At 38.6% G+C, this 12,110-nt stretch overlaps 1 long non-coding RNA gene across 7 annotated transcripts in view; it reads right to left on the bottom strand.

Moving 5' to 3' along the window:
* The window catches only part of LOC104150972 (uncharacterized), a 257,069-nt gene that overhangs the window by 96,801 nt on the left and 148,158 nt on the right, over window positions 1-12,110 (bottom strand). For 2 of the 7 annotated variants that reach the window (XR_011138043.1, XR_011138042.1), the window contains exon 1: window positions 11,469-11,637. The exons of 4 other annotated variants lie outside the window; for them this stretch is intronic. This is a non-coding gene — a long non-coding RNA (uncharacterized lncRNA). Of the gene's footprint in view, window positions 1-11,468; window positions 11,645-12,110 lie in introns of those variants that run through there. One more of the 7 variants, XR_011138046.1, reaches the window with a different exon arrangement.

Below are 12,110 nucleotides of genomic sequence, written 5' to 3' on the forward strand. Positions count from 1 at the left end.
CTAGCAACTGCCTTATGTGCAATAGCTGTATACACTCTCCCCATGGACCACAGACTTAACTGGCAGAGCTGTTTACAAAAAGGCCTATTATTATTTCTAGGAACAATTTGAATTTCTAATAAAAAAAATCAAACACTTCTTTATGCTCAAGTTTACTCTAGAAATAGTTGGATTTTTGTTTCTTTTAGATAAAGTGGTCAATTCAATGAAAATTTGTTTAATCAATAAAATAATTTGCCTTTGAACAGAGTCTCAAGGAAAAATATTTAGTTTTACTTGGTGTCTCCTATCCAGTCATTTTATTGCTGGCACCTAATTTGTGCTCCCAGATGTAGACAAACATCTGCTGCTGCATTTGCAAGCCAGCCATTTGCACATATAGCCACAAAATTGTCTTTTTTGTGTGTTTAAATGTAGGTCTCAATGTCTATAAAGAATACAAATACATTTTCCATTATTGTTTTTGGGGCAGTTGAAGATTTGAACCAGGACTGTCCAAAAATTATGCTTTAATACATTTTGTATGTATAAAGGCTGTCTGTACAGTCATTCTGATACCAATAAGTGACTCATTGCTTTTTTCAAGCACTTTGGAATGTCTTGAATTTGACAGACTCAATATAAAACCAAATTCAATTCAATTTAATTTTTAATACATCTGTATAAATCCCTATGAGATTCTATTATAATTCTTCCCTCCAGCATAAATACTTCCTCCTTAATAAAGTTTGCAGCTGTGTTACAAAGTCACAGATTCTAAATACTGTCTCATGATACAGTTTTAAAGTCTCCTGGGTGACTGATTGTCCCTCTCTCCCCGCTGCAAAGCTGACATTATAAACGCTGACATTTCGGTGATAGATGAATCTGTATAGATCAAAACACAAATATAGGACATTTCCAGTCAGCCTGCCAAATCCTAGTAAAAGAGATTTTCTATATCTGGAGGCACAGTTATGGATTAGTAGAGTTTTAGCTTATGGAGTAGTGTTAAAGAGGGAATTTCACACAGGGGGAAACTTACACTTTGCTTAAAAGCTAGGTCTATTTCCCTTTCCTGTGTTTTGAACAATTTTCCTGGCTCCAATCTGTTTACCAATTATCAAAGAAATTTGTTGTTTAAAATGCAATTTATCTCCAGTGAGGGTTTTATGCCAGATATGTAGCAAGCAGCTACTAAGCAGCCCCCATTCTACTGCTGTAAGGACTCAGATGAAATGACTTTGCACCTTCGTTCCGAGAATGCTGTCAGTGTAGCTTCTTGCATAAATACAAACGTTCACTTTAAAAGTTTAGAGTTTTAAGGTCTTTCACGTGAAAAGTGTCAAGCATTATGACATATTATTAAAAGTATTTTTCTTTTATTTACAGCATACTTTGAAACAAATCTTCTGCAGGTGTAAATCTGTCAGTGAAGTCAATGAAGCTATACTGATTTACAGTCCCTGACGATTTGGCCCTGTGATTTGAAATCACTACTAGGAAAAAGTAACTAGGGTGTCTGGATTAAAAAGAACGTGAATGGATTCTGTAATGCTGATACTTACATCAGTACTTAATACTTTGTCAAACACAGATGGACTCTATAAAAGGCTAAGAACACATATAACTGAAAACCAGCTCCGATTAAAAAGTAGATTATATGGCTTTATATAGGAGGTAGGGAGGGGTAGGATTTCATTCTGCTTTTTTTTTTTTTTCCTCAAATTTACAGATTTTGGTCAGGATCAGCAAAGGGACTGTCAAAAGACTGAAGGAAACAGATCTCACTATATTTCCCTCTACACTGTGGAAGTCCTGAGCATCTCAGGAGGTTTCACAGCCAGCTTTGTAACAGGCAGATTATTCTGATCAGAACTGTACTCCTGAACTCCTTTCCAGACCTGTTTTGAATGGCGAGTCTTTTCAGACCCATTCCATGCATATCTCACTATCTCTCTCTCATCTCTGATTAGAAGAATCTATCTTTTCAGCTATATCATAAAAGAAGGCATAATCTTACAATTTGTCTACAACATACAAATTCATAATGCATTTGCCTAGAGTAGAAGACTAACAAAAGCTAATCTCTCATGAAGCTCCAGGATTTCTGAAGCTCTCATGAAGCTCCAGGATCCCTGAACTTGAGAAGGTTGCTGTCTCCTTTGCATGTTTTAAGTAGCTTTTAAGACACTCTTTTTAGGACCTGAGTGTCCCCCACTCAAGATTCAGAAAAGATTAAGTGGCGACCTTGTTGTACAGTCTTTACTGGACTACAGCAGCATTATAACTGTCAAAAGAAAATACTTTATGAATGCAAAATGTGATCTAACAAGCACATCAACCTACCACATTCACATACAAATAAGTGTGAGTAAAATAGTTGCAGCCTGCAGTAAGGCAGGTAGCTGCATTACTTCTTCCAGTTAGTTGCCTTACTTATTCCAGCAGAGAATTTAGCTTTTGGTTTTAAGGGATAAAAGTTCCAAAGGAGTTGCTTCAGCAAACAGACTAAAAACATGAAGCATATATAACGAAGCTGATGACATTTGTCAGAATCAGGGTATGGTATTGTTTGAGAGAAGATGGCTGATAATCAGTACTATGGATTGTAATACACAATCAATATTTATGTCTCGCCATAAAACCAGAAAGGACATTGTGAGGAAGGGAAAGGGGACACAGGAACAAAAAGGGACATATTTACAGTGGAAATGCCAGAGGAAAGTAAACTTGTATTTAAGAAGATATTTCATCTGAGATGAAGGCCATTCATGGCTAACCTGTCATTATTTTAACTTTTCCTTCCAATTTCTAATAGGATAACTTTACCAAAAATTATGATGACATCAGTGCTGCACTATGGATCTCATTTCTTCATTTTTACTTGTTTTTTCCTGTATCACTGACTGAATAACAAAATATTATTTGGCTAAGAACTAAAAGAAATCATTAAATCATTGCTATCAATTTATTTTGGGACAATATAGAAATTTTTTCTTAGAGAACATTTCCCTATCTTTTCCAGTCAAGCAACAAAAGCTGAAAGCATGCAAGTCACACAGGGTAGACCTTCAGAAGTACTTGGGTGCAGTGCCGAACAACCAGTTGAATCCTCAGCCCTAACAGGCATTCAATCCCCATTCAGTGCAAGGGCAGTGTTAGGCACTTACAAAGGGATACTCAGAAACTGGCCGAGTGGGAAGCTATCTAAGATAACAAATGAGATATCAAGAAAAGTAAAGGTGCACTTGGTGTGATCACGCCTTTGTACATGCTTCAACTGCAAATCCATGTCTCTGAACCCATCCTAGAAGCAGGCACCTAAGTCCCACCTGTGAAAAATAAGGAATCCATTTCTCCACAATTCCCTGTAGCTGACTATTGGAAGAATCACATGGTAAGTGGAGACCTGGATTTAAAGCTGTATCTTGCTGACTGCGAACAGGCATTTTTTACATATTCTCTGAAGAAAAATATACTTTCATCCAGGCTACTGGGTGCTGTAAGTCAAGTTTTCCTCACGCCTTCCCTTTTGGAACTTTTGCATTTCATAGATATTTTTCATGAATATTTATTGTAGCAACAACTTGAATCTTAGCTTCCAGCATCCTATCTGAATGCTCTTAACTTGTGAGTTCCTCTCAGTGATCGTACTTAGGCACCTTCTTTGAAAGGTAAGAGAGCTAAACTTTGCTCAGTTTGGCATTATCTGTCAACTAGCACAGGTTGCTTCTGGCTCATAAAGCCAATGCGGCTGGGTCTCTTTGTGCAACATACAGGGAGCCACAATTGCTACTTTTGGGCCACGATTTCTACCAGTGAGTGAAACAATAAGAGACAGAGACAAAAGGAAGGAGCTGAGATCTTCAGTCACAAGACACTGTTAAAAAGTAATGGCATGCAGAAGGGGAGTTGCAGAGCAACGTAACCTAAAGTTAAGGAGTACCTTTACACATTTTAATTTAAGGTCCTAAATTTTTGTATTCTATTTCATCTTCTATCCTTTTACTGCATATGACATCAACTGTGTTCCTATCTGTAACACAAACTGTCGTTTGTGCAATACAATACTGTGCTACAACGCTGTAGTACAAGCTAGGACTCAGATAGGCATGAGATAGACATTGATGTGTAGGCTCATTAGTCAGCCTGCGGTCACTTTGGAGACACAGTTGCAGAACACAACGGAAGCATTTACACCCAGCAGCAACAAAACAAAACGGACACCTTTTCCATTGCAGTATACATACGGCAGCATAGTGGTGTATACGTCCACCCACAATGCTACTACAAATAGATAGGGATTATAAAATGGAATGATGGCATAATCAATGCTCAGGGTGCTGTCAATCAGCCTTCACCAGCAGCTTTTTGTCAATATGTGTGAATTGCCTGGGTTCTGCACTGTATGACCTTTTGCAACATCGATTCCTGAAGGGCATTTTAGGGGAAAGAAATGTTTGCAATTTAATTTGACTTCAGAACCTAAAGGTATGCGTACGCTCTGGATGGCTTTCTCCCTTAGAGATGCACACTGTAACAAATTACTATTACCATTTGTATTTGGTGTCCAGTTTAATGAGTTGTTTTGTGTTCATCTGTTATGCCGCATAAAAGAGACACTGAAAATAGTGCCATATAAAATACAGGAAAAAATAAAACAAAAAAATTCACTAATGTATTTCTTGCCATTTTCATGTAGAAAATTCTGTCTTTAAAAAAGGAATTCCTAAACTCCTGTTCTGTCTCTCCAAAAAATACAAGAAACTTGGAGTTAACAAAGGTAGGGGGTTGTTTTGTTTTGTTTTGAAATCATGCAAATAAAGCACAGGTCTGTGCATGTTAGCCCAGTTCTTACTTTCCTTACAAATAAGCCAGGTTGCTTGAATGACATATCACATAATAGCCAACTCAAGTACAAAATCATTCCAAATGCCTTAAAAGTTACATCTGGTAATTTTAGCTTAATATCTAAAGACAGGAATATGCCGAGATACAAAGACAGTTTTGGATATACTAATGAGGAAAGTAACCTCCATACAGCCTCCAAATTTACACTTAGGATTCTGGCCTCAAGGAAGTTATGGGGTTTATAAATCTCTGTCTTACACGCTCCAGAGGGGGGTTATCTTCCTAACTAAAAATCTAATGGTTTGTTTCAGTGAACATCAGTTTATTTTCCCTCATCATAAATATTGACTTTGTCTTCCCCTTGTTCCACATTAATGTATTCCATCAATAAATAATGATATGCATCTCAACAGAAGTTAACATCTCCTTAGTACAATAGTTTTCCTAGTACCATAATAATCAAAAAGTCTTTTTAATCACAATAGAAAACAAGATGATTATGGTTGCTCATACGGCAATAAAAGTTTCTTTTTATTTCCTACTCTGCTTTACAATGGCTATGGACTGGAACCTTTGCAGTAAAAAGGGACAACGCTTTATCACAGTTCTGGCAGCATTTGTATAAAATTCCTTAGAACAGCTCTGGGCCAATATATAAGTATTAGCTATGCAAAGATAAAGTGAGTGGAAAACATGAGGAAAAGCTCTCTCTCAGCTCCCTCCAACATATAATACATCACAATTTTTTTCTTTATGTAATACATTATCTAGTTTTCTTCATTGCAGGTATGCTGCAATACGCACATGGAGGCTGGATGAAAGCCAGCCTAAAAGAAACAAAATTCATTTGTGCAGTTTAATGAGTGCGTGTGGTGTGTGGATCAGGAAGAAGCAGCAGAGTGAGGAAAGCACGGACTGATATTTAAGGTTCCTAGTAATTAATGATAGATGCAGTCTGCCTGTATTATTTTTAGATTGTAACCAGAGTTTTGAACGATAGATGCTACCTGACACTGGAAAATAAACTGGAATGAAAAACACCACTGCTTTGAAGGGAACTGGAATAGAGTTGAAAAGATGCAGGCAGTTACTCGGCATGCTTAAATTGTTTCATTTTCAGCAGCATTTAATTTAAGAGACTGGATCTTCTGCAAAATACACCGTGTAATGCTACTGATGTGGAAAAACAAATACTCAAGCCCATATTATCACAAAAGTACCTACTGAAATAGATGCCATCATAAATAATATAAGTTTAAGAACATCTTTTTCCATTGAATCAGATAAATATGAAAGGAAAGATAAACTTGAAATACTGATTCTCTTGTTCTAAAGGGTAATCAGGAACAGTTTTAAAATTTTTTATCTTTTTACTTTTTCACAATTCAGAAATGGATCCATTGTCTATGGTTAGCATTCTACTGCATCCAGCACATCTCCCCAAAAATCGTAGGACTCTTTTCTACTGGCCCTCCAAATCAGACCCTCTTTTCAAGGAGAGAATTGCAGATAACATTTTTAGGATGTAATTCTTTCAATCTTCAGTGACATGCTGCTGTTTCAATTCAAATCTAACCAGGGAGGTTAGGGAAACGTGGTCTATTTGCAACGGGGTTTTAATCGTCATGGAGATTTTGTTCAAAGAAAGGCTTCCAATTGCAATAGGCAGAAATCCAGGCTCCTTGAAAAACTCCATGCCATATTTCAGTGGCTGGCAAGTTTACATGTGTCACTGTCACTTCTGTGTTTATTAAAAAACAAAAAACCAAAAAGTCCCCTCGCTAACAATAATTTTTACTTTAGCAGAGAAAAAGGGGACACAAAGAGAACAACACTTATTCATATAAATGGTTGGTTTAACACATACTGAACAAATTGATGTATAAATTGGCTATGATAAATGCTTGTGTTAAATGTGGTTATTTATTATGTGTTCCATTACATAAATTGGTTGCAGAATTATAACAAATGCTCTTTATTAATCTTACCTTCCCTGTGGCTGGAGAATGACTTAAGGCAATTATCTTCAGCGTGGAACTCAATTCCGTTATTGTTGATGGGCAGAAAAGGCCAGACAGCCCTCTAATACTGCACAGACAGCTCAAATTGTCATGCTTTTGCTTTTCAGTATCCTGTATCTCACCTTGTCTTTCTGTGCAGACATGGTATGCCTCTGCATCTCTTTCCAACACCATTACCTCTAGCCTCAGGAATTCTTGAAAATGTAGTATCAAGATATAAGAAATAAGAAGTGATAATAACTGATAGTGATAGTTATTCTTTTTACTACAGATAAATTTAAAGGCCAAGGAAATTTGGCTTGATCTAAGCAGTCTCACCACACACTGAGTATGGCTCAGCTCTCAGTTGTCTTTTGCATCGCTATTTCACTCTAAAATTCCCTACAAAATTCCTGCATAGGAGGAAATCCAGACTGGGAGAAGTGGGATGATGCATGCTGTAAGAAAAAACTTTGATTCTATTTGCACCATTTCCTTAAGAACTAAGGTGTGACCAAAATGCTTTTCTAGATTATTAGAGTGTGTAAATGATGTAGCCAAAGATTTTATGGTCCTGCATGATGTAGCCAAAGATTTTATGGTCCTGCTTCTCATCTGCACCAGGTTGACAGGGTGTAATTCAGCTGGCAGGAATGAAACAATTTCTGATTTATGTTTTGTGAGAACAGAATACATTTCTGCAACTTTAACTTGCCCTGCAAGGGTTAGACTGTCATGAAGGCTTATGCTCCATCCTCATTTCACAAGCATAATGATCATGATAGTCCTTCTGGGGAGCTGCTAGCATGAGCCCCCCTACAGCCTCCTCACCATTTTCTCTGAAGAGCTCATTAGAGCAAGTTCCTCTAGCACTGCTGTCAGCTCATAAAAGGGACCACTTGACTTGCTTCTCTGCTCCGTCTATGTCTTTTGCTATTTTTGTGAGGTGAGCAGGGTGGAATGACTAGGAGGGCGGATTAATTGTGCAGTTGCTAGAGGAGAAAAGAGGAAATGATTGGGGGAGATCTATAAAAAGTAGTGAAAAAAGATGTAACTGAAAACTGAGGTGGCTTTGATATTTTGTTAAATGCTGTTTCTAACACTATCATTATCCTTTTTCAGGTGAGTAGCTTTTCAGTGCAAGCATGATATAACCTCTGTGCTGCCTAATGCAATGGGCTCGCCCCCCTACCTGCTTCCAGATGCCATCGTAAGAGGGATAACAAAGGGGCACTCCAGAGAATTGTTCACTTCAGCACTATAACACAGCTAAGGATTTCAGGACATAATTCCAGCAGCTGGAGACCTAAGCTATGTGCAGGTAGCCTACCACTCAGGACAGCCAGCTATTCTGTAGCCTCAAGTGAAATAACAACAAGAAATGTTTCTATATAGTCAGGATACAAGAACAATAGTACTTGGTACTTTTGCCAAGCTGACAACTGGCTTACTTGATTGTGAATTTAAAATCAAATGTCCTTTGACACAGAAATAATGTGAGAAAAGCGATTAAACCCATATGTTGACTTAGATCTGAGTAAGATTTCACTTTCAGGGGACATAAAATTGTCAGTATTAGTCCAGAAAATTCCATAGATACTTCATGCTTTCTTCTGCTTAGATTGACTCCTGGTATATATGATACGAAGTTAGAAAAGAGGTTAAAGAGAAACCTTTAGAGATCTGAATGTTGAAGAGTTTAATCTTTGAATAAATGGGCTAGTATATCCCTCTCTGATTCATTTTCTAGCTTTTTACTCAAAAGTGTAATTGTTAATTTTCAGTGAAACATGCCCAACAGTGCATTGTTTTGAAATTAATCGTATTTTTCAGGAGGGTAAAGTTGCATGGCTTTTGACTTAAAGAAGGGCCAGGGACCTGTGATAGCTGCCCGCAAACATGTTGGTTAGCACTTGGATAGTGTCACTGGGTTCTTTTAGTTTTACTACAAGGAGGCAGCATAGGAACTTTAGTGCCAAAATAACCACGAATACAATCCAAATGCTCTACTATATTAGCACATCTGCTTGTTCCAGATGCTTCCAATTAATATCCTGAAATCCTGAGTAAATTAACAGAGTACTTACCTTCCACTGCTTCTCCAGACATACCCAATGGCATTTCTATTTTATATAGCTATAAAACTGCAGCACTTGGTAAAAGATCAATAAGTGCATAAATGTCAGCGAATGGAAGGAATTGAGAGGAGAGCAGAAGTTTCTTAGAGATTCAAAGCAACGAGACATTTACATAAACCTTTAACCCGAGGCTGGAATTGAAATGGCACAAATATACAGGGAGTAGCTGTTGTGACGTATCCCTGCTACGCACCCTCCTCCTCCTACCCCTCCCCCAGGCTCATTTGAGCTCCCATTCCTTTGGACTACAAAAGCTCTGCAAGGATTTTTCTTTGGACCGTCCACTTCCCCCAGGACAATTACCACTGCTTGTTTATTTAGATGGGAGCGTGGGGAAAAGAATACTAGGAATGCTAAAGAGGTGAAGTGACAAGTATGAAGTACATAATTTCATGTAACGGCTCTGCATGATTACAATATCTTAAAATTCACTACTTGAAAAACTGAGTATTGGCAAAAGAGCAGTGCTGAGCTACACCTACATAACATATCCAAAGATTCATGCTTGGACTTGGAAATCTTTTAAAGAAAACAAGAGCGAGACTTCAATTATTCCTAAATTTGATCAACCTCAGCCGGGGACTCTGGCTCAAATTTGGGTCTCAAGTACAATTTGCCCACTCAATGTTTACCAGTGTTGCAGAGAGGCATCAGCCTTTATTTTTTTAACTTGCTCCCCCAGGATCCTGAGCCAAGCTTTACAAACGCCAGCTTCAGGGAGCGTCCAAACCTCCACAGGTCTCAGTGGTGAAGGCAGCGAGCGGTGCCAGGCTGCCTGGGGAGAACAGGAGTCCGAGCACCATGCTGAAGCCCTGAACGGCACTTGTCCCGAGGGCACTTGCTGCGTGGGCAAGCTGAGCCCAAGCACCTCTGCCAGCAGGTTCAGCATGCAGCTGGCCTGGCAGAGCAGAGGCACTTTTTGCTGATATGTTGTGTATGTTCGAAGTGGAGTCTGCCCTCCAGCAGACCGGTCTCGCAAAATGGTAAAAAAAAAAAAAAAAAAAAAAAAATAGTGCCAACCTCCTGACTTCAGTTTCCTACTTTAGGAGGATTATCTGCAGGAAGGGCAGGGATACATGTGGCTGGAGTGCCCTCAACTATGGTTACTCTCATTTTTCCAAGGGTTTAACAGGCAGAAGTGTGTGAGCTGAAGAGCCCTTTTTTGGTGGTAAGGAGTGTCCATATGGGTGGAGTATAAAAGCAGGGTGAAAGACAGAGCTTCCCCACCATTCCTACCCCTTCAGGCATATATGCATGGAAGCTGCAGAATTATTAATGTAAAAAAGAACTAATTATTAATGTAAAAAAAGAGGACAAAGCAAGCCCCAGTAAAAATAAATTCAACAGCCCTTGCCTAAAGGCATGAGCACATGACCAACTTTTCTCAAGGCAAGTTTGAGTATGAACTTAGAGCATACCACCCACTCCCCAAGAAGTGCCTGGACCACACACTTATTCTGTCATAAATATAAGGTAGCTTACCACTTGGGGAACAAGGCATACAAGTTGAGGTGACTGCAAGATTCAGGCCCACTGCAGTGTTTGGCTGAGTGCTTTGACTAGAGTGGGTACTGTATCTATCCTAAAATTATTGATTTTTAACATTCATGATACATTGAGGAGAGAAAATCAAAATCTAACAGCTATTAGATTTCCCACAAACACTGAGAAACTCAGAACTCCTTCTACTACGGTACTGAAGAAATGTACAGAGCCGCATCTGCAGATGCTTACACTACTGTGGAGCTCCTTCAGCACTGATTTGCATGAGACTTTGCAAGGAAATATCTTTTCCAATTTATATAATTAAAAAAGCAATACACAAATGTGAATGATAACAAAGGAATTTAAAAGTAATCAGTGAGAGATAAATACCTGTCATTTGTGCCTCAGAAAGTCTGTCCCTGAACTGTAGACAATTACAAGACCACTCCTGTACATCAAGAGTACAAATCAGAAATTTGTATTATCAGGAATCAAAGGCAAGTGATCAGAGCTGTGTTTGGCTGCTGTAACATCTGGGGACCAAAAGGATGTATACCTTTGTTTTAAGAGATACAATTATTACGTAAGTTTAACCAGCTCATCCATGTTGGTTCTTCTTTTATCAAATATCTCTTCTGTTAACCTAGTGCCTGTAATTTTGTCTTACTTTTATATTGTCAGTCACATTTCAAAAACAAGCACTTGTTTCTGTACTCAGAAAGCTGGATCCAACAAACAGACATACACATTCTGACCCTTGTTCCCACACAGACTTAATTCAACCACTCATCAGTGAGACTTCCTGCAAAAGCAGGGTTTGTGTCTCCGTTAGGAAGTTAGAAGTTTCTCAAGACAAACGAACAACAGAAGACTGCTGCCTTGGCTTACCACTAGGCCATAACGCTTTAAGGAGAAATATTTTAAAAAGTATTAGAGCTCATTCTACCTTTTGAGAGAGGAATACTCCAGCTTTCATTTGACCATTATGCTCCCCATTTTGGATATTTCTTACCTCAGCTTCAGCTCACGCTCTGCTGCCTGTTATTCTCTGGAAAGATGAGAGTAACCATATAGTTGAGGACAGTCTAACTGCACGGATCCCTGCCTGTTCTGCCGATAATCCTTCTAATCTGGAGGCTGAGGGTTGCTGCAGAACTCTTCCTCTAGCTCTTTGGCAGCTGGAGAGACCTGCTGGGCAGAGAGGGTAGTCTTGGTGAAGAATTATGTCCATTTTATGCAGTTTAAAGGGCAAGAAAAGACATCTGGGAAACCAATTGGTTTCTCAATTCTGTGACATTATTTCCAGCATTTTATTTTTAATTTTTGCATTGTTAGCTTATAAAACTGACATACAAAAACTGCTATATAAAGCTTAATGAATCCTCTGATATGCACTATTTCTGCCACAAGGGGAAACAGGCACTGTTCCTAGGATTAGCATTATATCCTTCCAGCCCTCTGGAGAGAGGTATTAGTTCATAATTTAACTCCACTTTGTCAATATTACCCTAGAGCCTGCACTTGCACTTTAAATGAAACACTTTATCCTGCAGTGAAATGATATTTTACTCAGACCCAGGCAATTTCGGGGATATTTGGTGAGCTGTATTCCATGCTTTTAGCGGGATCACAGAAAAGCATAAGTCTGCTGTAT

Source organism: Struthio camelus, chromosome Z, assembly GCF_040807025.1.
Source record: "Struthio camelus isolate bStrCam1 chromosome Z, bStrCam1.hap1, whole genome shotgun sequence".
NCBI classification, from domain to species: Eukaryota; Metazoa; Chordata; class Aves; order Struthioniformes; family Struthionidae; genus Struthio; species Struthio camelus.